Here is a 26,294-nt window from a genome sequence, read left to right on the forward strand (position 1 = left end):
TTGTCCGTTGGGTTACCAGTACATTAGTTTATAGTTATATTAGTAGTTCCTTGGTTTAGTAGCATTTTTGAGTGAGAGCACAGGGTTTTGGTGTTGATTACACATAGGTTGCGTACCCATGAGCCAGGGTCGTAACAAGCCTTCGCCGAAAAAACGCCCCAAAACCACCCAAATTGTTTTCTCGCGCGCGCTTCGCACACGCTCGATGATAGGTGTCCCTTATTTCTACTGGTCAAAGGTGGCAACCCTACTTGGAGCCGACCTTACGCAAGCTGTGCAGTTGCCCCCTCACAACTGACACACCTGAGGCAAAATACCACCCGCCCAGAGACAGGGCCGCCTGGGAGAAATGCGAGGCCCTGTGCGAGATTTAAACGCGGGAATAGAATAGAGTGCATTAAAAACTCACCAAACGTCCAAGAGGATGGAGACAACCGCGTGGAGTTGACGAAGTTCATCTGCCGAATGACCGCCCTCTTCATCTTGGCATAACAATGCTGCACGCGCTCTCTCTAGGTTAGATAACGCTAGTTAGCCTTTAGCTAAGCTAGCTACTAGCCGACATCATCATGGCTATCCCGACTGAACCACACGTTAGCACTCAATATTATAACGTAGCTAAAGCTAACTAGCTGTCCCTGCCTTTAGCCGGGATGGCTAGCCTGACTGAACTGTCTAACATGCAACAACTTTCATCTTCAGTCCATCTGCCGATTGACCGTCCTCTTCGTTTTGGCTGGCATAACTAAGCATAACCTCCAAAGCTGCACGCGCGAAATAGTCAAACGCAGCTGACGCACGCCGGCATACACATGATGTAACCCCTCCCTTCTTGAAACCAATCTGCAGAGCCCCAGAGCTCCAATAGAGAATAGTGCAGAGCCGCAGAGCCAGGAACATTCTACAAACGTGACTAATGTGAAATATATAAGCATATAAGCAAAACTAGATTTTAGGTCTGTGATGAAAAAGGGCCTCGCGGGAAATAAATAATAAAAAATAAAAATAAAAAAAATAATAAATAATTTTTTATTTTTATTTTTTTTACTTAAATTTTTATTAACACTTATAGACAAACAGCACTTACAAAAAAAAGAAACTAACAACAGTGAAAACAAAAAAAGCAGTGCACATATATGGTCACATGGGTATCATGGTTAGTTGTCTGGTTCCACTACAGTTGTTTTCCAGGTACTTAATACAAAGGCTGATTGTGTACCTCCCTTAAACAGGTATAAAAATATAATTCCTACTCAAAGATGTTAAATACTGACTAAGGCATGCATGTGTGATATGGGTCCAGAGACCCTCCTTGAGCTTCTTTCTTCCCTTATCCTTCGTCCTTTTTTTTATTTTATTTTTTTTATTAACTTTCACTTTGCCTTTTGATTCACCCATACACAAACCACATCATCCCTGAATATTAATATGACACTGTTAAACAGACATAAATAATAAAGTATAAAAACATAAAACAATTGTAATACCCCAAAAAAATTGAAAATACTAACTAAAGCATAGGTGTGTGACATGGGTTCAGAGACCCTCCTTGAACTTCTTTCCTCCTTTACCCTTCGCCCTCTTGTGTTGCATTTGGTTCTTCCTCTGTGATGTCGTTTTCGTTCCCTTTATAATCCTCCCACTTTCCCCATCTTTCCTCAAATTTCTCTTCCTGTAACCTCAGCATGTGTGTTATCCTCTCCATATCCTGTATTTCTTCCACTATTCCTACCCATTGTGCTATTGTCGGTGGGTCTTCCTTGTACCACAGTCTCGTTATTGCTTTTCTGGCCGCTATCAACATTATCTTTATTAAATATTTGTCCCCCCCTTGTATTCCATCGTGTGTCAGGGCTCCTAAGTAAAGCACCAGTCCTGTTTGTGGTAACCCGTATCCTAATATTCTGATCATTGCCTCCCCTATCTCCTCCCAATACCCCTTCAGCTTCTGACATCCCCAGAATATGTGCGTGTGATTTGCCCCCTCCTTCCCACACATCCTCCAGCATGCTCTTTGTGTTGGTGCATATTTTCCCTTCAGCTCTGGGGTTATAAAGAATCTGATTATGTTTTTCCATCCAAATTCTTTCCATATCCTCGATCCTGTTGTTGAATGTTGCACCTCGCATATGTTCCCCCATTCCTTCCCTGTTATTCCCATCTCTAGTTCTCTCTCCCATTTCTCCCTTATATAATCGGTCGTGTGTCCCTTGCTGGTCATTATAGCCCGGTACAGTGCTGATATTACCCTTCCTTTCCCTCCTTCGTATGCCCTTACTATCATCCTAATTATTCCATTCTGTTCTTCTTCCTTGTCCCCTCTTATTTCTTTATTATAGTAATCTCTAATCTGTAGATATCTGAAGTGGTCCTTGTTTTCTAGTCCAAATTTCTCCTTTAATTTTTGTAGTGTTTGCATTTCCCCCTTCTCTATCATTTTGCATATCGCTGTTGCCCCCCCCCCCCCCCCTCTCCCACCTTCTGAATCCATGGTCTAACCTCCCTGGTTTGAATCTCTTGTCATGTGCTACCCATCTCAGGACCCCTGACTGCTTCTCCAATTTGTGTGTTTTTACTACTCTGTTCCATATGGTCAAGGTGCATTTGGTGATTGGATCTAATAGTCCCTCTTTTTCTTTAAATAGTTCCCTATCTCCCACCAGAGCTTGTACCTTGTATCCCTCCCCTTCTTTTTCAATGTCTTTCCATCTTGCCTCATATCTGTCGTTACACCAGCACGTCACTGCTCTCAGTTGTGCTGCATAGTAATAGTCTTGTAGGCTGGGTACTGCCATCCCTCCCTCTTCCTTTGGTAGTTGTAGTGTTTTATATCTGACCCGTGGTCTCCTCCCGCCCATATGAACCTCGATATCAGTCTGTCCCACTCCCTGAATTGATTCTGTGGTATTTGTATCGGTAGTGACTGGAATAGGTACAGTAACCTTGATAGTATGTTCATTTTAATGACCTCTATTCTTGAATTGAAGTCCAAGGGCATTACTGTCCATCTCTCTAAGTCTCTCTTGATGTTCTGATTTATCGGTGTATAGTTCGCCTCAAACAGTTTCTCCACCCCTCTCGTGATGTTCACCCCTAAGTATTTAATCTTGTCCATGTCCCATCTTATCCCGTACTGTTCTCTAATTTCCGTCGTTGGGGTATAGTTCCATGCTAAGGTCTGTGTCTTTGTCACGTTTAGTTTGTATCCTGAGTAGTGGCCATATTCCTTCAGTAGATCCATCAGTGCCGGGAAGCTCTTGCCTGGTTGCCTCATGTATACTATCACGTCGTCTGCAAATAGGCCTAGTTTATATTCCGTTCCCTTTATCCTTACTCCCTTAATGTCTTCGGTCTGTCTGATCAGTTGTGCCAGTGGTTCTATGAAAACGGCGAAGAGCGTCGGTGAGAGACAACATCCCTGTCTGGTAGCCCTCTCTAATCTGATTCTATCCGTCAAGCTGCCATTCACCTTAACCCTCGCTGTCGGTTCTTGATATAGCGCCTTGATCATCTTCACCGCCCTCCCGTTCAGTCCGAACCTCATCAATGTTTTATATAAAAATGTTCAGCTCACACTGTCGAATGCTTTTTCTGCATCTAGGCCAGGGCTATTCAACTGGCGGCCCGCGGGATGATTCTGACCGGCCCGCCAAAGATTACATGATAAAAAAAAAAAAAAAAAAAAAAAAATTTAATCTTTTTTTTTTTTACTTTTTTCTTTTCATGTCAACGTTAACACGCACAATTGAGCCAAAAGTCACTCAATTAATGACAGATTTCATTGATAAATTGAGGGAAAACTTTGCAAGTCGATTTGATGAATTTGACATGTCCAGAGAATTGATGCATTTTGTGAGCAACCCATTTGCCAATGTAGCTGCTATTTCCACAAAAGGACAAGAGTTCCTTGCATCACTTCACATTGATGAAGGTCTCCTGCAACTTGAAATAATTGACATGCAAGCATCATCTGCTCTGAAGCAGGCACTTGAGAATGAATCCACCACAACATTTTGGATAAAGTGTATTCATGTCAAGACATTCCCCAAAATAAAAACGCTGGCAATATCTGTGCTAACAATGTTTGGCTCAACGTACACCTGTGAATCCAGTTTCTCTCACATGAATGCCAATAAAACAAGCAACCATGCCTCCTTGACAAATGAGCATTTGCATCACTGTTTGCGGGTAGCCCTCACTTCCTATGAACCCTCTTTCTCTGCCATTGCCCAGTCAAAGAAGTGCAATCGCTCTCATTAGATGTGTGTATGTAGGCTAGGCCTGTCTGCCCCCCACCCCCTGATGTTTGAGAGTTAAGATTCGACAATAAGTGCTAATAAGATGCTGTGATTTGCTGTTGTTGCACAGACATGAAGCACTTTTTCATAAGCTCAGCTGCACTATAAATGTGTTTTTTTGTTCAAGTGTTGATGTTAGAATGTTCAGATGTACATCATGCACTTGTTTGTTTTTTATTTTATTTTTATATTGAAATGTTGAAGAGGAGATGTTGCAGTAAACTGTCAAACCGCATAAAACGATGACGAAAGGGTTGTCACGGCTCTGGTCGCGCGTACTGCTTTCATCACAGGCATGCGCCAGGGCCGCCAGTAGCCTAGAAGCGTAAACAAAGCATGTCTGATTCTATCCATGGCGATCACCTGAAGGCTACATTGGCAGTACTTTTAACCCTTTCACTGCCACACGACAGAAGGTTAACCCTTTACTATCACACAACCGGCTGTCGTGTGGCAGTGAAAGGGTTAAATACACAAGAATCTGTCCCGCGGCGTGACTGGACCCAATGTCTGTGAGTGACTCTGCTTTGGTCCAATCACATTCCCCATCCACAGTCTGCGAATCAGAGGCAGAGTAGGGCGGGTCTTCACAGCACGTCATGTGACATATGCGCCAATCGTGTGACAGCGGGGCTCCGTCGTTACAGCCTCGTCTGCACGGAGAATTCCACCCCAAAACGCTCGTCTAAACGCAAAATTAAAAGTGAAACCGCAAGACGACTTTTGCGGTTTCTGTTCAGACTTCCATCCCAAAACGCTCGTCTAAACGTAGCCTGAGTCATCTGAAAATGTGCTGATTTGTGATGTCAGAGAGACACCGCTGCATGATAATCAGCTGAGTTTCCACACAGTTCCCACTGTGGTTGGAGCCCAGGCTCAAAACGGCTTAAGATCTTGAGGTAGAAAAATGCTGTTTTTGAGTACTTGATTAGAAATACAAAACAATGAATTAAAAAAAAAAAAAAAGTACAGAGGTGTTCCATAAACCCACAGGAATTGTGTAAAAGTGCCCAAATAGTGAAAGAAATAGTAAAATAGTTCCCCTTTAAAAAAATAATGTGAAAATGTGGTTGCGTGTTGTGTCAAGTGTACATATATTCATAGCACGGGGAGGCGCCGTGGCAGTCCGGCCCCTGGCCCCTTGGGTTTCTGACAATGTGGCCCCCTGAACAATTTAGTTGAATAGCCCTGATCTAGGCTAATCAGTACCGCGCTACCCCCTTGTTTTTGTATCTCCTCTACTATGTGTAATGTCTTTCTCACGTTGTCCTGTGTCTGTCTCCCTTTAATAAATCCAGTTTGATCTTAATCTATAATGTCTGGCATAAACGTCTCAAATCTCTTTGATATTATCGATGTATACATCTTGTAATCCACGTTAAGTATGGACACAGGTCTGAAACTACTACATAATTCCCTATCCTTCCCTTCCTTCGGTATCGTGGTGATTATGGCTTCCTTCCACGAGGGGGGCATTTTTCCCTCTTCCATCGTGTGTCTGAACGCCGCCCCTAACATGGGTGCTAATTCAGTTCTAAATGTCTTGTAGAATTCCGATGGGAATCCGTCGCTCCCCGGAGACTTGTTGTTTTTAGCTCTACTAATTGCCTCTTCCAGTTCTTGTTCCGTAATTATTTTATTTAATTCTTCATTCTGTTCTTTCCCTATCGATGGTAACTCTAGCTTCTCCAGATATGTTTCTATTTCCTCCTCTCCCGCTGCTTTTGGCTGTGTGTATAATTTCTCATAGTATTCTCTAAATGTCCTCTCTATTTCAGCTGGGTCCCTCAATATTTCATTAGTCTTTGTATCCCTTATTGTGTGTATCGTGTTCAACTTCTGTTGCGTCCTAATTCTCCTAGCCAACAGTCTGGTCGCTTTTGGTCCCCCTTCATAGTACGTTTGTTTCATGAACCTCGCTTTCTTTTCTATTTCCGTCAATGATTCCCTATTTATCCTGGCCTTTACTTCTTTGATTTCTCCGAGCGTTTCCTGTTCTTTTGATATCTGGTGTCTCCCCTCTAGCTTCTTCAGCTTCCCTATCAGATTGTGATATGTCTCCGTTCTGGCCTTCTTCAGCATTGCTGTCTTCTCCATCAATTTCCCCCTTATCACCACCTTCAGTGTGTCCCATAGAATGTTCGGATCTACCGCCCCGTTGTCATTTTCTTCCTTATATCTGGCTATCTCCTCCTTGATCTGACTCACCACCCCCTTGTTATTTAATATTCCTACATTTAGTCTCCAGATCGTGTTCATCCGTCTCCCTTCTAGATCTACTGTCAGATATATGGCACTGTGATCCGATATGTCCGCCACTCCTATACTGCTCTCCCGTGCCCTGTAACTGTCCCCCGTCGTCATCAAAAAGTAGTCTATTCTTGCATATGTCACGTGTGGGTGTGAGTAATGTGTGTATTCCCTGTCCATGGCGTGCATCCCCCTCCAAACATCTGTAATTCCCATTTCCGTCATCTGAATATTCATATATCTACTGATGGGTGCTCGTCCTTTTCTAGTACTCGTGGTGTCTAGGTCGTGATTCAGTACTACGTTAAAATCTCCCGCGCATATCAATATCCCTTCTAGTTCCATCACTATCATATCAAAAATGGTCTCATATAAATCCCTCTCACTCTCTGGGGGTGCATAAACATTCACTAACGTAACCATTTGGCCCTCCATTTTCCCCTTCACCAGAACAAACCTTCCCTCCTTGTCTCTTACTTCCTTGATCAATTCAAATTTGACTGTGTTTTTGATTAACGTGATTACTCCTCTCCTCGGGTTCCGTTTAAAGGAACTATAGTATGCATTTTCATATCCAAATCTCTTCAGTTTCTCATGATCCTGTGCTACCAAATGTGTCTCCTGCAGAAAAATCACTTCCATCTCACTTTTTTTACATTTCAACATCACTTTGCTCTTCTTTATCGCATTATTCATTCCATTAACGTTTAACGACATCATTTTTATACCTTTAACCATTGTCATCTTTCTTCTTCTTTCGTCTGTCAGTCCCCCCCATGTCACATTCATTCCCCCCTCCGGTTGGAGCCTCCGCTCTCTTCACCGAATACATATAATGATTAACATAAATAAAAAACATAAACTTTACATAAAGTGCTCCCAAGGCGTTCGGGGGGTCCCTGTGTCCCCCCCTGTCCCCTGCTGGTGGGTGAGGGGTAATTGCTCTCCTAGCGAGAGGCCCCCTCCTGACGGCTTGGGGGTTTGAAACCCTTACCCCCAATCGCTCGTCATATTTGTCCAGCTTTCTTACTGTTTTTTTTTTGCTGTCGAGCTCCTGGTCAAAAGCGCTCTGTCCTTCCTTCTGACCAAAGATCCTCTTTTCCTAGGTCCCTCTCAATGTGTCTCATATGTTTCAATGTCCCTCCTTCCTCCCAAACCCGTGTGCGGTTTCTCCTGTGTACCCCTTTTTACTTTCTTTTCCTCCCCTCTATTTTCTATGTGATGTCCGTTTATCCCCTTAATCCCTTCCAACTGTGTTACTCGCAGCGTGTGTCTATGTATTTGTTTCAGTATGTTCTGTGTCTCGTCTATCATACCTATTTATATTTCCATTTATTTCCTCCATCAGCTTGTGTATTATGTGTCCATGTATACGTTATGTTCATTTCTATATCCTGCCTCTACCTGGGAATGTGTGTTTATGCATATGTTATTTCAGTTTCTATATTTTGTCTCTATTTGGATAGTTTTTTCAATCTCTTGTGCGTGTACTCATCCGTTCGCCTCCTCCCGCCTCCTCTCCCCTCCTTCTCCGTCTCTGGCCTCCTCGTCCGTCTCCGCCCTCGTTCTGTCACGTTTCACCTCGGCCTTCTCCTCTCTCCTCCCTCCTCTCCCTGGTTTCGGTCTCCTACTCTGGTCCATCTGCGTGCCCCCTCCAATCTCTGCTGCAGGCTCCGCGTCTGGTCCTCCTGTCTCCTTCCTTCTCCGTCCTCCGCCATCTGCATCCCCCGTCGTCTCATCTCCTGCGCCGCCTCCCGTGCCGTCGCGTACGTCACCGTCCCTTCCTCCCAGTGAATCCTTAGCGAGGTCATGGGTGATTGGAATCTCATTCCGTTTTCTTTCAGAGTTCTCTTCAGTCCCGCGTAGGACCTGCGTGTTATTGCTACCGCTGTCGAGTAATCGTGATCAAACGATAGTCTTTTCCCTTCGATTTCAATCTTCTTGGTCCATGCGGTTCTGAGTATCAATTCCTTAATCTCAAATCTCAGAAAGTTAATAATCACCGCTCTCGGAGGTCTGTCCGGTTTCGGTCTCGGAGCCAACGCCCTGTGGGCCCTCTGAATCTCCATTTTTTCCAGTCCCGTCTCCTTCAATTGCTCCTTGATAAGCTTTTCTACATAATGGGTCACCGATTCCCCTTCGACTCCTTCTTTCAATCCCCATATTCTGATGTTATTTCTCCGTGACCTCCCCTCCATGTCCGACATCTTTGTCTCCATCTGTTCTTGTTTCTGAATCGCACATGTTAATACCTCGTGTATCTCTGTGTTCTATTCCTCCGCTTGCGCCGTTCTAGTCTGTAACTCGGTCACGTTTCTGTCCTGTTCCGCCATCTTCTCCTCCACCCTTTTGAGTTCTGTATTCATTTCACCTCTGAAGTCCTCCTGTTTCTTCCTCAATTCCTCCCGTAGCTTCCCAATATCATTCCTTATCGTGTCCGTGTTCAGTTTTATCGCCGCTGTTATGTTCTCCAGTATCCCGGCCTGCATGGCCACGGCCCATCCTGGCATTCCCGTGTCTGCCTCAGCGGGACCTCCCCCTTCTTCCGCCTGTCTCTTCTCGGCTTCGCTTCGGGGACTCTGTTTCTTCAAATTCTCCTCTTCTCGTGTGTTCTCCATTTCTCTTTCCTTCACAATCGTTGTCTCTTCCTTACTTCTCGTGTGCATTTTCATTTTTAATCACTTTTCGGGTCCTTTTTTATCCGTTTTTTCGCTCATTTGACCAGGAGCTCTCTCGCACGTGTGTTACCCGTCTGCTCTCATCATACATTTTTTTTTTTTTTTTTTTTTTTTTGAGGCCCCCCTTCCTGCGAGGCCCTGTGCGACCGCACTGCTCGCACACCCCCTGAGGCGGCCCTGCCCAGAGAGACCGTCAGCTCTCACACAGCCGACCGCCTCTCGCGGCGTAGTATCCAGCTGCATAGCCGGAGGGAGACTGCTCAGCGACGCGCGCCCCAATGCGAAGCATCGGTGGAGGTCAGAATTATCATCATCTTTAGACTCTCCGGTGGTGACGACATTATCCTTTCTTTCTCCCGTTAAATTAGTGAGAGAGGGAGAAACAAAAGAAAATGCCAACACCGCTCCTATAACTAAACTAACTACTTTTTATTTTTTTTATCAAGGTTTTTTATTTGAGATTTTGTTTTTACAGGTGGTCCCACATGGGCCAAAAAAAGAAAAATTAAATAAGGCCCTCCCTCCCTCCCTCCCTCCCCACACCCCTATACCAGATGTGGTAGATTCTGGAACAACATAGATCTCAAATGGTAACTAATGTGTTATATTTAGAGAAAACAGCTGCAATAGTAAAGTCAGCCAAATATATGCTTCTGGTGATTAGATTACTCTGCCCTTTTGCCTGTCTCACTAAAATAGACAGGGATCTTGAGTTCACAAACAAAGGTGAATTTGCATACAAAGTGTGGGCAACAGCCGAGTCTAAAGATACAGAGTCATGTATCCTGTGTGATCTGTGGGAACTGTTTACAAAGTGGGGGTGGGTAAACAGCTAAACGCAATCAGCCACCTGGGTTCGTCAGAGGTGGGGGACAGGAAGCCTTAATTACCCATTCACACACATACACACACACACACACACACACTCACATTCACATACACACACACACACACTCACAGTCACATTCACATACACACACACACACACAGACACACACAGACACACACACACACACACACACACACAGACACACACACACACACACACACACACAGACACACACACACACACACACACACACACACACACACACACACACACACACACACACACACACACACACACACACACACACACACACACACACACACACACACACACACACACACACACAGACACACACACACAGACACACACAGACACACATTCACACAATCTGATCACACATACATACACACACACAACTTAGCTTTCAATTAAGGTGAAACTAGTCCTAAAAATAACAAAATGTGTTTAAGTATGATATATCTGTGTTTATGTAATCAATATATCTTGATGTGTTTAAGTATGATATATCTGTGTTTATGTAATCAATATATCTTGAGGATCATCAAAGTGTTAAAAATACAGGGAAACTATTCTCTGGGCATAAACAAAGGAAGGGGGTTGGCCTATTAAGCCAAACCCCTATTTTCAAATGCAAGCTTAGCAGGCCTGGGATTGGAGGAAAGAATTTGATGATGTCATTCTGATGACATCACAAGATCCTGCAGGTCTTGGCTATAAGATCTGGGTGTGATGGGGGGAAGAGGACTCTGAAAAACCCAACTCACCAGGACAAGACCTCTGACCATCTCATCCACAAGCAGGTCGGCAGAAGAGAACAAAGGAACTTTTTGGAGGGAAAACGGACTGCTTTGTTATCAGCAGAGAACAAAGACTTTCAACAACTTATCAACTAGCATTCTCTTTACTGTTATATTAGCCTGGTTGTGTTCAATTACGGCATAGTGTTTTTGATCACAACTATAGCATTCTTTATTGTAATTTGTATACACTCTTAAACTTTGATTAAACAGCTGTTATATAACCTTTTTCCTCCTAATTCCTTCTGCCTGCACCACTGGAAGATAGAAGTAATTCCCAAAGCTTTAAAGTTATTGAATCACAACGCAGAGTACTAAGCAACCCGGTTCTGAACAGAGCAGAACCGAAATAGCTTGGTAATCCACTTCATTTGGTGCCGTGACCCGTGCACAGCGGCGCCCAGGACGTGAATCATTTTTTTTCCCTTCACTCATTGACCTCTTCAGCGGACGTCGGGGAAACAGCGGCGGGACCTTCGTTCCTTGGGACAGAGGTGAGTGTTTTGGGAGAATGGGCGGTTCTGTTCGAACTACAAGGGGTTGGAATAAGCTATTGCTTCAGGTAGAATTATGTGAAGTAATTACAAGACCTCATATTGTTGTGATATGATGATGTATTGAGATTCAGCGCCCAGCGGTTTGCGGACGGGTCATAAGCGTCGTAGTGCGACTGACTACGGGTCTTTCTGGCCAGGGGACCACGGTGGTTTTTTTGCGTGCGATAGGGTGCGCTTCCTGAGTAATTACTAAAACCCTAGAAGGTAATACTCGGGACATGGAGCGCGGTAAATATGGAATGATTTGGGTGTTCTGAATGGAAGGAGAAGCTGTGTGTAATTGGGTACGGGGAATAGTTCCACAGGAGAACTGAAGTACAGAGAATATGGGAAGAGGGCAGAGCTCTGTTACTATTCAGAACATGCAAATTAGGTGTGGTAAGCGTGAGAGGAGGCCTTCGTGACCGGGGAAATGGCGTGTGAAGTTACAGGGGTATGGATACGTGGTTTTTGATAGAAGCGGGGTGTGTTCGTGCTTAAGGGGCCAAGTAAGGGATGGGGTACTGTCTATTCGCGTGATAGTCTGGACGTGTCCTGCAGTAACCATCCGGCCGGATTAAACGAAGGTGCGTGTGCGTGTTAGGACCGTGCCGAGCAGACCGCAGAGGTCTTGTTTGACTTTGAGCACAACACTATGTTAGTTAACTACGCTACACTGTAACAATAGATAAGTACTTAATGAAACAATTCGGACTGATAGGTACTTAGTGGGAATTCAACAAAAGCTATGGTAAGCTTAAACGTGCAGTATGAAAGTGTGTGCAATTACGTTTGGTCTAGTGTTTACTAGTCGCGCTGCTGTGCGACGTTCGAGAGACGATAATGTGCGTGAATGCTGATTTTGTATTTTTATTTGTAGTTAGGAAGCGTGTATGAATGTATGGTTGGCTAATGGCTATGGTTAGGAATGATTGGTGGTACGTGTGAGAGTATAGTTGTATTATTATGTAATTTAAGTCACCGGTTGGCCGTGGGGGAATGTAATGGTAACGCCGGTTTTTCGGGGCCCGTGGAACGCAGCAGCAGTTAGCTGCTGTATTAGCCTCTGAGGCGACCGGAGGATGCGGCGGACGAATAGACATAGGTTCAGATGTATAAGGTCGATCGATAATGTCTTGGGATTACGGGGATGTGTAAGGCACTTAAAAGGTTTCATATTCGTGGCGGATAAAATAGATGTATAATGTTTAAGGTGAATGGGATTATGTGTTGCGGGGACCCGGAAGTCGTTTTAAGCTCGCCGGTGGTGACGACAGAGGGGTCAAACTAGAGTTTTGCGGCGGCCTGAGGGCTGTTATGTTTTTATATTTCTGTTTAGATCACTACACTGGCGTTTTGAGGGAATTGGGATTCTGTTGTGGGGAATGTGGTGTTATATTAACATTGCGAGGTGTCGGCCCGCGCGGCGAAACGGGTCGATGGGTCGTTGGGGTACGTTTTTATGGGATCATGGGTGAAGCTAAGCTAATGCTACCTAGCCGCGCTAACGGCTAAAATGGTCGCCGGTTGTGACGTCATAAGGGTGCGCGGTCTGACGGCCCGCGACGTGGCTAACGAAGCTAAGCTAACTGTGCTGACGTCATGGCATGACGGGGCTCTCGGGATGTCTCGCGAGGGGGCGTCCATCTTAGCAGGAGCGCCGGCGTCCATTTTGGGAGGGGCACCGGGCGTCCATTGTTAAGGGGAGGGTGGAGTTTATTTAGGAATACGGTAGGGGGCGGAAGAGGACAGGATGAATATTTTTGGATTCTGCTCACAGAACGTTTTCATTAGGGGGTTAGTGTGCTGGTAGAGTGAGATTGGATTGTTGTGCTTTAATCTGGCGGTGGATTGTGGGGCCTTGGCCCCCCCTCCCCCACGTACACTCTCTCTCACCCCCCCCCCCCCCCCCCCTCCCTCTCTCTCTTTCCTTCTCTCGCCCTCCCCCCTCTCCCTCTCTCTCTTTCTTTCTCCCCCCCCCCCCCCTCTCCTTCTTTCCTTCTCTCCCCCCTCTCTCACTCTCTTTCCTTCTCTCACCCTTCCCCCTCTCCCTCTCTCTCTTTCCTTCTCTCACCCTCCCCCCTCTCCCTCTCTCTCTTTCCTTCTCTCTCTCCTCCCTCCCTCTCCCTTTCGCCTCCCCCCTCTCTCCCTCTCTCTCTCTCTCTTTCTCTTTCACCCCCCCCCCTCTCTTTCCTTCCTTCTCTCACCCTCCTCCCTCCCTCTCCCTTTCACCTCCCCCCTCTCTCCCTCTCACCTCCCCTCCCTCTCTCTCTCTTTCTCTTTCACCCCCCCTCTCTTTCTTTCCTTCTCTCACCCTCCTCCCTCCCTCTCCCTTTCGCCTCTCTCCCTCTCCCTCTCACCTCCCCTCCCTCTCTCTCTCTTTCTCTTTCACCCCCCCTCTTTCTTTCCTTCTCTCACCCTCCTCCCTCCCTCTCCCTTTCACCTCCCCCCTCTCTCCCTCTCCCTCTCACCCTCCTCCCTCCCTCTCCCTTTCGCCTCTCTCCCTCTCCCTCTCACCTCCCCTCCCTCTCTCTCTCTTTCTCTTTCACCCCCCCCCCCTCTCTTTCTTTCTCTCTTTTACCCCCCCCACTCTCCTTCTTTCCCTCTCTCACCCCCCCCCTCTCTCTCTCTCCTCCCTCCCTCTCCCTTTCGCCTCCCCCCTCTCTCCCTCTCCCTCTCCCTCTCACCTTCCCCCCCCTCTCTCCCTCTCCCTCTCACCTCCCTCTCTCTCTCTTTCTCTTTCACCCCCCCCCCTCTCTTTCTTTCCCTCTCACCTCTCCTCTCTCCCTCTCCCTCTCACCTCCCCTCCCTTTCTCTCTCTCTCTTACCCCCCCCCCCCCTCTCACTCCCTCCCCCTCACTCCCCTCATTCCCACACCGCCTCTCTTCCATATATTTTTTTCCCCCCCTCGGCCCCCCTGAAACGCTCTCTCTTTCTCTCCTAGTTTGGGCCTGTATATAGATATGTTGTTTTTGTATGGGTTTCGAACGCGGTGTAGTGCTAGGGTTATTGTTTATTGCTGTTTACTGTAGGGTTCAAAGGCAGTAGGTTGAGTTTGGGACTTATTGAGCGGGTGTTGTTGTTCCATATTCAGTTTTATTGTTATTTTTAGGGAATTTCTAGTGCTGGCAGTGGTATTGGCTGGCGTTAGGGCTACGCTTTGGTCGACAAGGCGCTCGTACTTCTTTCCTTGCATTTGGACGAGCTCCGGCTGGTAAGGCGGGGGCTCCGTGTCAGTATTTTTTGTGTGGCGTTCATGTTGGTGGGCCGTAGGTCGGAGCATAATTACTCTGCTCGGCTGCGCCTGCGATGGGGGTGTGGGTAGACAGTTCGTCGTAGCTCACTGTCTGCCTCCACGCTTTGACGGGGATGCGCGATGTGTGCGACTCGTCGATGCTCGCTGCCACACTGCGCACATTTTTCATTTTACCAGGGGTACGGGGACTGCTGAACGTCGTGGCGGGGGTGGGCTCGCTGTCTGCCACCGCGCATTAACAGGGGTGCGCTATGCGTGCACTCGTCAAAGGCTCGCTGCCACACTACGCGCATCGGATTATATTGTGTGTGGGTATTTGGGTGACTGTGGTTACGGTGGTTGAGTGGTGTCAGAGGTGCGGTATGTGTGTGGCAGTGGTTGTGAGTGGTGTGATCTTTGAATATCCTTGAGTAGGGGGCCCGGGGTTTCGCGTTCCAGGTTGCAAACTGGGGGTGACGCCGTGGGCCACAGGTCGGGTTGACCGGTGAGCTGTCATTGGTCGGCAGGATTTTCAATGTGGGGATGGAGTCGGCGCCTGTGGTTATGAACGGGTTGTGTGACACTGTTCTAAATGCACGGGGACTTCAGTGACATAAGACACTGAAAATTGATTTCTGTTCTCGTGGGAAGCGTGTTATTTAACACCTAAGGGGTTAGGTGTTACGGGGGAAATATAGTAACTGTGTGAGAAATTATGAATGGAAAATATGTATGATACTGAGATGTATAATGTAATATGAGCGGAATACATTGTTAGGCTATCACGGACAGAAATAAATATAGTTACACATACACATAGTAATTTGCAAAGAACAATTAGAGTAAAAGTGAGATTATTCACCTAAAATTACCATGTCCAATACAGATGTTTAGAAATGATAGGCTGTAAATAACAAATTTCTGATTGACCAACAGAAGGAGAAGGCTGATGCAAAATAAGTTCCCCGGAGTTGTATTAAGAAGGATCATGACAACAGGATTGAGAGTCTGGTTTTCCAATGGAGACAACTGAAAAAAAGATTAAGGCTGTGTCATTGATAAATCAAAAACGAAAATTGCACAAATGCTCTCAAGTGATTTTAGTATAGGAGATGCCCGACATTCCATGCTTAAAGATAAATGATGGTTTGTTAACGGGAAATGCCACTGATAATTAAGTGTATGCTTTTTCTTCTCTCTTCACAGCTGCTCCAGGACGGATGGCCAGCACTGAAAATTTCGAACCCCAACAGGGAAATCAAAGAGACTGTTGACAGTCAGGGGGTATAGTATCACACAGCGAGTTATCAATTCCTGTTTACACCAATATAGAAGTGTGAGTGAAATTAACTCAAGTTTGGTAAAAATAGTTTGAATACAGAGAAACTTGCTTTCCAAACGGTGACGTTACGAGTGTTTGAAGAAAGGTGAGAATGGAAAATACACAGATAGGAGCAACTGGAGGGTTAGATGCACTGATCATAGAAAGGGTAGACAATCTGTCTATTTCAACGACTGGAGATGTCACGATAAAAGTGACGAAAAAATGGCCAAAGATATTCAGGCCATTACAGAACCTTGTGGTTAAAGGAGGCCGGTATAGAATGCGTACCCAAATTAAGAAACAGACAAAGAGATTACGAAAGGTGATAAAAAGAGATAATGTCGGTAGTGGGGTAATGCCGATAACCTCTGCAGACATTACATTGACCGAATTGGATGGTGACGTTAACTTGATTGACTGGAATTTGATTGACTCCCCTCTAGTGTCCAGTGTGACGGAGGGACTGGAAATAATGTCTTTTACTCCGCCACAGGGAGTCGTTGCAGCGAGCGACCCAGAGACAACTGTATTACCCGAGTCGATCCACGCTGAAGTGTCCGTTGCAGGTGACTGCCAGTTAACCAAGAGACAAAGAAAGCAACAGAGGAGAGCGATGTTGTTGCAGCAGTCCCAGGGAGTTGACGCTGGTCGTACGGAGACCGACAACAGGTATGGGATACTACATGAACAGTTTCTACAGCCCACCTGTGTCTCGTGCCCAGGTTTTCTCCACCCCCACCATCAGTACCAAACTGAGGGATGTGGCCCGATGACTAGGAGTCAGTCAGCAAGGGCCAGGGGAAGAGGGGAAGACGTGCCTCCCTCTAGATTTTCTAGAACAACAGCTAGCCGAGGCTAGACAGGTAGTGGAATACCTCCAAGGCCTAATCCAGTCCACACGGCCCGGAGGGGAGACAGGTTCCAATGGAGAACCAGATGGCCAGAGACGGGCCCAGTTGGGGCCACAAGGGGGTCCTGCGCCAGAACAACAGCAAAGGTCGAGAGGGGCAATCGGGTGGCAACCACGAGGAAGAGGTGGAGGCAGAGGCAGGAATCCGAATGGCTACCGTGTGCGGCGGGTGCAGTGTTGGACATGTGGGACTCTCGGACACATTTCTCGGGACTGTGCAGAGTGGGACCATCTATCCACAACAGGAGGCCCTCGATGTCCAGGACCCCCGCAGCACCAAAGCCAAGATGAGAGGCGGAGCCCAGCAATGGGGAGTCAAGCCGCCAGCACTGAGATGGGGGAAGAGGCGGCGCCTTATAAGACAACAGGGCGTGTTTGTACAAAAACAGGTGGCGGGCCCCTCCCAACAACGGGCCCCTCTCAAGGAACTGTGACTGAACCAAATAGGTACGTGGCTTTCTCCTCCGAACAGGCTCCAGGGAACCATGGCGATGATGGCATACCGCCAGGACATGTTCTGGGCCCGATGACCCCAGGGTCATCCGGTCACAGGCGGCTGACCCACCGGGTCCCACAACCCGGGGGAGACAGCCGGTGTTGTTGGATCTGTGGAGTGGAAGGTCATTTTAAAAGGTCATGTCTGCAGAGGCCACCGGCAGAATAAAAATATATACAACTGATTAGGGTACAGATGGGATATATTGAATAATAAAAAAATATATGCTCCGGGTTAGAATAAAAATAGAATAAAAATAAATAAATAGAGGGGTTAGGTGATTAGATTATGAATGAAAGTTACTAAAAACGGATGTGATTAACTGACAAATGCATGAACTAATCAGACTAACAAGAGGATCAAATTATGTTAAACAGTTAATATTAGGTATTCAATATTAGACAGTGTGATGATGTGACACTGCGGAAGCTAGTGGTCGGTAAATTATCCATGCTTGGTCAACATTCAGATTGGTCAAAGGGTGGACTGCATGATTAAGAAATTAAAAAGACCCATAGTTGTTTTTAGTTTTTTATAGTATTGATAGATGGGTATTAACAGTTATGAGCAATAGGTATAGGTGTTTATTTTTATTTCTGCAGAATTTCTCTTTTCTAGTGTATTACGAGCAATTCCTGACTTAGGCCGGGAGCGTTCATTTTGTTTATTCATTTGATATCCCTTTTTTGTTTCTTAGTTAATACAGGGGTGCATAAGCCTCTAGATCAGGGGTGGGCAATTATTTTTCCCGGGGGGCCGAATGAGCAACTGAAAATATGTTGGGGGGGCCGGGCCAAAATTCCAAACTCAATTATGCATAATATAAATTTTATTTCTATATAAAAAGTAGTAAATGGCATTGTTTTGACCCCTGGTAAGAGTGTATGTTATTATTTGGCAATTAAAAGGTGAGGTTAGCTTTCAAAAATATAATTTATTCAAATAGAATTTATTTCCAAAATGATAAACAAAATGTGAAACATTAATAACAAAGGGCATTTTGAGTTTCATATACTATTGAAACAAGGATTTTCTTAGCTTTCTAAAGACATCACATCATCTTATAGCAAAAATAAACAAGACATGTCACTGAACTGTGTAAAGAAAAGTGTCCCAGTTTTGTAGCCTTTTTTACTTTACATGCCTATATTAAACATTTAATGTTTTCAGAACTGTGCAAAAAAAAGAAAAAAAAAATATCAAGTGTCCCATTTCACTTGTTATATTTCCACATTTTAGTGTTCTTCAGTTCTTTTTTTTCATTCAGTGTGAGAAATCCAGTCTCTGTTGAGCTTTAACAAGTCCATCAAAGTCAGGTTGCATGTCTGAGGTGGAGATGCGAAGCACAGCTGCCAGATGTTCATCAGTGAGAGAGGATCTGTACCTGGACTTGGTAAACGTCATGACTGAGAATGTCTGTTCACATATGTAGGTGGATCCAAAGAGAACCAACATCGTCTGAGCATGTCTCCTAAGCGTATACTGTGCGTGTGAACGTTGACATGAAAAAAAAAAAGTAAAAAAAAAAAAAAAAAAAATAAAAAATTAAATAAAAATATTTTTTTTTATTTTTTTTTTATATTTTTTTATTATCATGTAATCTTTCGCGGGCCGGTCAGAATCATCCCGCGGGCCGGATCCGGCCCGCGGGCCGTACAATGCCCAGGTCTGGTGTAGAGATTGATATCTATGTTTGACATATTAAGGATAGGTAAACTATCCGAGTGTGGAAATGTGGTAGATTCTGGAACAACATAGATCTCAAATGGTAACTAATGTGTTATATTTAGAGAAAACAGCTGCAATAGTAAAGTCAGCCAAATATATGCTTCTGGTGATTAGATTACTCTGCCCTTTTGCCTGTCTCACTAAAATAGACAGGGATCTTGAGTTCACAAACAAAGGTGAATTTGCATACAAAGTGTGGGCAACAGCCGAGTCTAAAGATACAGAGTCATGTATCCTGTGTGATCTGTGGGAACTGTTTACAAAGTGGGGGTGGGTAAACAGCTAAACGCAATCAGCCACCTGGGTTCGTCAGGGGTGGGGGACAGGAAGCCTTAATTACCCATTCACACACATACACACACACACACACACACTCACATTCACATACACACACACACACACTCACAGTCACATTCACATACACACACACACACAGACACACACAGACACACACACACACACACACACAGACACACACACACACACACACACACACACACACAGACACACACAGACACACACACACAGACACACACAGACACACATTCACACAATCTGATCACACATACATACACACACACAACTTAGCTTTCACTTAAGGTGAAACTAGTCCTAAAAATAACAAAATGTGTTTAAGTATGATATATCTGTGTTTATGTAATCAATATATCTTGATGTGTTTAAGTATGATATATCTGTGTTTATGTAATCAATATATCTTGAGGATCATCAAAGTGTTAAAAATACAGGGAAACTATTCTCTGGGCATAAACAAAGGAAGGGGGTTGGCCTATTAAGCCAAACCCCTATTTTCAAATGCAAGCTTAGCAGGCCTGGGATTGGAGGAAAGAATTTGATGATGTCATTCTGATGACATCACAAGATCCTGCAGGTCTTGGCTATAAGATCTGGGTGTGATGGGGGGAAGAGGACTCTGAAAAAACCCAACTCACCAGGACAAGACCTCTGACCATCTCATCCACAAGCAAGGCGGGCAAGAACAAAGGAACTTTTTGGAGGGAAAAACAGAATCCTCTTTGTTATCAGCAGAGAACAAAGACTTTCAACAACTTATCAACTATCATTCTCTTTACTGTAATATTATTCTGGTTGTATCAATTACGGCATAGTGTTTTTGATCACAACTATAGCATTCTTTATTGTAATTTGTATACACTCTTAAACTTTGATTAAACAGCTGTTGTTAACTACCTTTTCCTCCTAATTCCTTCTGCCTGCACCGCTGAAAAGAAGAGAAGTAATTCCCAGAGCTTTAAAGCTATTGAAACAACGCAGAGTACTAAAGCACCCGGTTCTGAACAGAGCAGAACCGAAATAGCTTGGGAATCCACTTCACAGACAAAATCATTCTACAATATCTTAGATCGTTTGTTAATCATTGTTTTTCCTTTTAGCTTTTAAATCACCCGACAGCAGTCACATATCCCTTGTATTCTGCAGATAGAGAAGAAGAAAAGTAAGAACATAATAGGAAAAATAAACCGTAACAAGCTGAGATACCAGGGAAGCCAGTCAGATCGCCTCCGTCACATCATCCGCCTCCATACCCTCAAAGAAAGTTAGGAAAGGATCCCAAATATTGTGGAATTTTTCGGTACAACCTCTGATAGTATACCTGATCTTTAATATGATACATGACCTCTCTCATCCAGTGGCCGTAGACAAGTGGTCCCAGGTCCTTCCATTTGAACAGTATCAGCCTTCTGGCCAAAAGTGAGCAGAAGGCCAACATTCTAGATTCCCACCATCTAAAGTGGATGTCCGCTGGGGCCACTCCGAATAATGCAATATATGGTGATGGCTCCACGTCCTTTCCAAATATCTTAGAGAAGGTGTCAAAGATGGTCTGCCAGTAGGTGTGCAACTTTGGGCACGTCCAGAACATGTGGAGCAGAGTGGCTGGAGCCTGTCTACACCGGTCGCATAGAGGGTCTATGTCGGGATATATCTTAGAGAGCCTGTCTTTAGACCAATGCAGTCGGTGTACAATTTTAAATTGGATAACCGCATGTTTAAGGCAAATGGAAGAGGAGAAAATCCCCTGTATTATCTTGTCCCATGTGACCTCTGTGATTGGTTCACCTAAGTCAGTCTCCCATCTGCCCCTGAGGAGGTCTAAAGGTGTCGAGTTGCTTCTATTAAGTAGTTCATAAATTCTGCTTATAGCCTGTTTCTGGATCAGTTTACAGTTCAAGATTGAGTCTAAAAGGGAGGCCGGAGGACACACTGGGTAGCAGTCCGAGTTCGAAGTTACGAAGCTCCGGAGTTGCAAGTATCTATAGAAGTGTGACCTAGGGATCTTGTATTTCTGTACTAGCTGATCAAAGGAGGCAAAGTTGCCGTCTATATAGAGGTCAGACAGCGTAATCACTCCACTCCCAACCCAACTGTCAAAGGCCTTATCCATCGTTGATGGGACAAACATGTGATTTCTTGTGATCGAAGCAGCCAGTGATAGTTCCCTGAGGGAGAAGGTTCTTCTAAATTGGTTCCACACTTTTATCGAGTGGATGACAACTGGGTTCGAGGTAAAGCTAGATATGGGCTGTGTGAACGGGAGCTTAGCACATAACAAGGCAGATAGGGAGGTGGATTTAACCGACGCACTCTCCAGTACTGTCCACCAGGGGGCTGTGTCCTCCCCCTTTACCCAGTATAATAAAGATCTTATGTTTGCTGCCCAGCAGGCCACGTGAGCGGATCGGCGCGGCCGAGAAATCCGCTCTTCGCTCTTTAAAGCTTGGTCCGCTCCGCTAATCGCTCATGTTGACCCCGCCCCCAAGTCGCTCTCCGCTCGCTCCCCGCTCACCTTGAATCGAGCGCTCCCCGCTCCCCGCGCCAGATCGCTCGGCAGTTTTTTTTTTTTTTTTGGAGCATGGTGTAAATTAGCTCAAACTACAACAGTCTACACCCCCTGGGCCCCTTAACAATTGTTTGTATTGAGCCGCATTGTAATTGTAGCCATTCTGCAATGTTAAATAACGTTGTTTATCCATTCACTAGCTCTATTAAGCGATGATAGGCTAGCCGAGCCACAATGCTATGGTCGCTGCCATTAACGTTAGCATGTAAGCTAACGTCAACAACAATGGCGTCGATACTTTTTCTAACAGGAGTGAGTGTGGGCGTCTCTACAGTGACAAAGCCTGAACAGGATATCACAGGTTCACCCTTCTCATTGGTTGAAAATGGCCTTCATGTTTGTACATCGCCATCTGTTGCTTTGGCATTGTACTGCATGTATATATTACATCAACAGTGTTAAACCACTGTGAGCGGCCTGGAGTGGATTGGAGCGGAGGAGAACTCTCGCTCCGGACGTCGCACCGACTCATTTTAAAACCCACTCCTCGCTCACGTCAAAACCGCCCGCTCCGCGCCCCGCGCCGCTCACGCGCCGCGCCGCTCACATGGCCTGCTGCCCAGTAGTAGTAAATAAAGTTTGGAAGCGCCATCCCACCCATTACGCGGGGTCTCTGCCATAGATATATATAGAACACTAGATAGCTTGCCCGCGCTGCCGGCCAATGGAGAGCGACGTCACTGAACCGCCGCCTCTTTAAAAAACATCTTTAATTTTTTTTATAAGTATGCAGTATCATAACTACATCTTTGATGTTTATAGCAAACCAACCCGTTTGTAAATCCGTCAATATTTCAGCGAGTTATGAGTATTTTTGTCTGTGCAGCTCACTCACTCAAGGCTGACCTCCGCAAGATGGCGGCGGTTCAGTGACGCTGGTGACTCCGCCTTAAGCTATCTAGTGTTCTATATATATCTATGGTCTCTGCAGCATAGATCTTTTGATCCGGGGCGTGGCTAGGCGAGCAATGGAGTAATACGCTTTCTGTTCTCGCTCCCGTCGAGTCTCTACTTTTCGTTGTTTTATCTTAATTTAATAAGCTTACGGATTTACAAAACGTAGTGAATCTTACTCAGGGTACATTTGTTCAAACCGTTGGTAATTTTTTACACGGACAGATGGCATCAAGCCTACGCAAACACGGATTCGTCCCGATTACAAGTAGGCCTGAAAAAGCCTCGGGTTCCGCCTCTGGGCCACCACCGACCATACCGTCAAAGATGGCCGGCGTGGATACCACAGCCTTAAAGGCGGAGATTCTCCTCGCGCTGAAATCTGAAATCGCAGAGATAATACAATCGGAATTGAAAGGTGCACTTTCCAAAGAGTTCGACCTTATCAGAAATGATTTGAAAGCGATAAAGGAGGAAATGCGAAGCTGTGTAGCGACACTGCGTGTGGACATGAACAAAATGGAGGTTGCGGTTAAGGACATGGAGGGTGGTCTCTCGAGGTGGTCGGACGAGGTGGTAACACTACAAGCCACAGTCGAAGACCTAAACTAACTACTTTAACACTAAACTTAAGCAGTGCTATGACACGGTCTTCTGTGGTGAAAGTAGGGAAGGAGCTGTTGTATGGCCATGACCCCGCTTTATAGGAGCGGATGTGGGAGTGGTCAGGCAGGTGGGCGGGTACACAAGGTGAAAGCTTTTATTTTAGGTTATGATTAAAGGGACAGTTCCAATAGAGTAAAGTGTAAGCTATAACGAAATATAACTATTCATCCCCATGTTTTTGTTTAAGCAGCCATTTAAGTTCCACCCCAGGTGAAAATCTGCATAAAATGTATACCTAGGTAAATGGAATATTGCACCACTTCTACAAGGGCTATTTGCATATTCTTGGTATCTAGGTATATCTATGGACCTCAGTGAATGTATTCTCAGTGTCAGAAATATTGTGTATATTACTAGGCTTGCTTAAATTGTGATGAAACAAAGGAAAATATGAATTATGATTTTTCTTTTCATCTTTGACAGTGAATAACACCATGATAATAATGACCAGACTTAAAAAAACTACCACTGACCTCATTCAGTACCCTCTTGAGATCATGTGTACAAAATATCTAAGGAAATTAATAAAGGGAAGATGATAAAACTGAAGGTTCTGTATATACAGTACTGAATTCTCCCATCCGGACCAATGCAATTTGAAATATTATTATAGAATATAGAATATATGCTTATACATTACCTTATTATAGCCAATTCGCACATTTATATATATATATATACCTATAGTATCTTTCAAATGGCCGAGTTCAATTTGGATATAGTATCACCAGGCGTGCATAATAACAGATACTGATATTTACTGTAATCGACTGTACTATTTTATTTCCCCCACAGTGTAACCATTTTGAAACTAATTTCAGATCTAATTCTTCCTACATGGTAACAATAGTGAGGAGAAACTGACTGCGTTTCAATATTTGTCAAAAACGTTACCTTTTGTGGCTTATTATCGCGAATCATAACAATTATTGATATGATTCATTCAGAACGCTGAACTTTGAACCACCATAGTATGTGACAGGAAGTGTAGATCAGAGAAATTTCAACGCTGGCCGATAGCTATTAATCTCCTCTACAGAATGGCAGAAAAATAACTACAATTCCCATGGTTCAACATTTCCATTTCCGGTTCCGGGTCAGATAGACGATTGCATATCGAAAACTTAAAACGATATAAGTACACTTTTAACCTATTGCTAAACTATTGCCAACCTACCGTTTTACATTCTACATGCATTTGTGACATAGTAGTGATGTTAATACTTGAAAACGGTTGATTTTAAAATCACAAATTATTTTCATCATTCATAAAAATATGCCTATATGATCATAATGTCAAAAGGGGTCGGTACCGACCCCGTCGAGTGGAACAGGTTAACACAAAAGGACGACCCTCATGCATTGCAAATTTGCATCAAATTCAAAACAAACAGAGTGATGCACAAAATAACTTAAAAGAAAATAATAATTTAAAACAATGAATAAAGTGTGCATGAAATAATAGGAGAAAGAAAAAGTTAGGAACTTGTTACATTCACTCACACAAGGGCTGAGGACTCACCCCCCACCCCTCTCTCTCTCTCTGTCTCTTTGTCTCTCTGTCTCTCTGTCTCTCTCTCTCTCTCTCTCTCTCTCTCTCTCTCTCTCTCTCTCTCTCTCTCTCTCTCTCTCTCTCTCTCTCTCTCTCTCTCTCTCTCTCTTCTCTCTCTCACACACACCCACACTCTCTCCCAGCTCTCTTTCTCTCTTGCCCCTTCCTCATCTCTCTCACCCCCTCTTTCTCTCTCACACACACAAACACACACACTTAAAAAAAAAAAAAAAAATGTATCTATTTTTGTCCTCACTTTTTTCCCGTATTTTCTCCCATCCCAATTTAGTCGTTATGCCAATTCCCTTCCTGGTCGTTGCGCGCATTTCCCCCCCATTGTCGGCCTAGGGAGGGTGAAGACTATCACATGTCTCCTCCAATACATGTGGAGTCAGCCAGCCGCTTCTTTTCACCTGACAGCGAGGACTCTCACTGGGGGAATGTAACGCATTGGGAGGATCAAACTACCTCCCCAGATCCTTCCCTGATGTAACAGGCGCCCCGACCGACCAGTAGGAGTCGCTGTTTACAACGACCAGGACAACACCCCCACCGGGCTTCCCACCCGCTAACACTGCCAATTGTGTTAGTAGGGACGACTGACCAAGCCGGAGGTACCCGCTGACAGCTGGATTCAGTCAGAAACAAACATAGTATCAATGAGAGTATCAATAATACACCTGAATGATTTTTTTTTCTTTTCACGTAAAAAATAATTGTGGCGTTAAAAGAATTTTTTAACACATTAACTTTGACAGCCTTACTTTAAAGTGTTATAATATTTAACTCTACTGCATGGCTTTTTCTCCATCTCATCTGAGAAACCCCAAGCCCACCTTCAACCACTGGAGTCTAGTCTCTCTCTCTCTCTCTCTCTCTCTCTCTCCTCCATCTCTCTCTCTCTCTCTCTCTCTCTCTCTCTCTCTCTCTCTCTCTCTCTCTCTCTCTCTCTCTCTCTCTCTCTCTCTCTCTCTCTCTCTCTCTCTCTATATATTATATATATATATATTTTCCTTCTCTATTACTCTCATCATCTACGCTTACTTTGTATGCCCATCCATGCAGTTTAACCTCTTTATCTCTCTCCCTCCTTCGATTCATTTCTACCCCCCCCCCCCCACACACACACACACACCCTGCACGGGTAGATAGATGGAGCCTCTTCCTCCCGTCTCTCCTTTCTTCCTCCTCCACCT

The sequence above is a fragment of the Notolepis coatsorum genome (genome assembly GCF_963971535.1).
Source record: "Notolepis coatsorum genome assembly, chromosome: 11".
Taxonomy (NCBI): Eukaryota; Metazoa; Chordata; class Actinopteri; order Aulopiformes; family Paralepididae; genus Notolepis; species Notolepis coatsorum.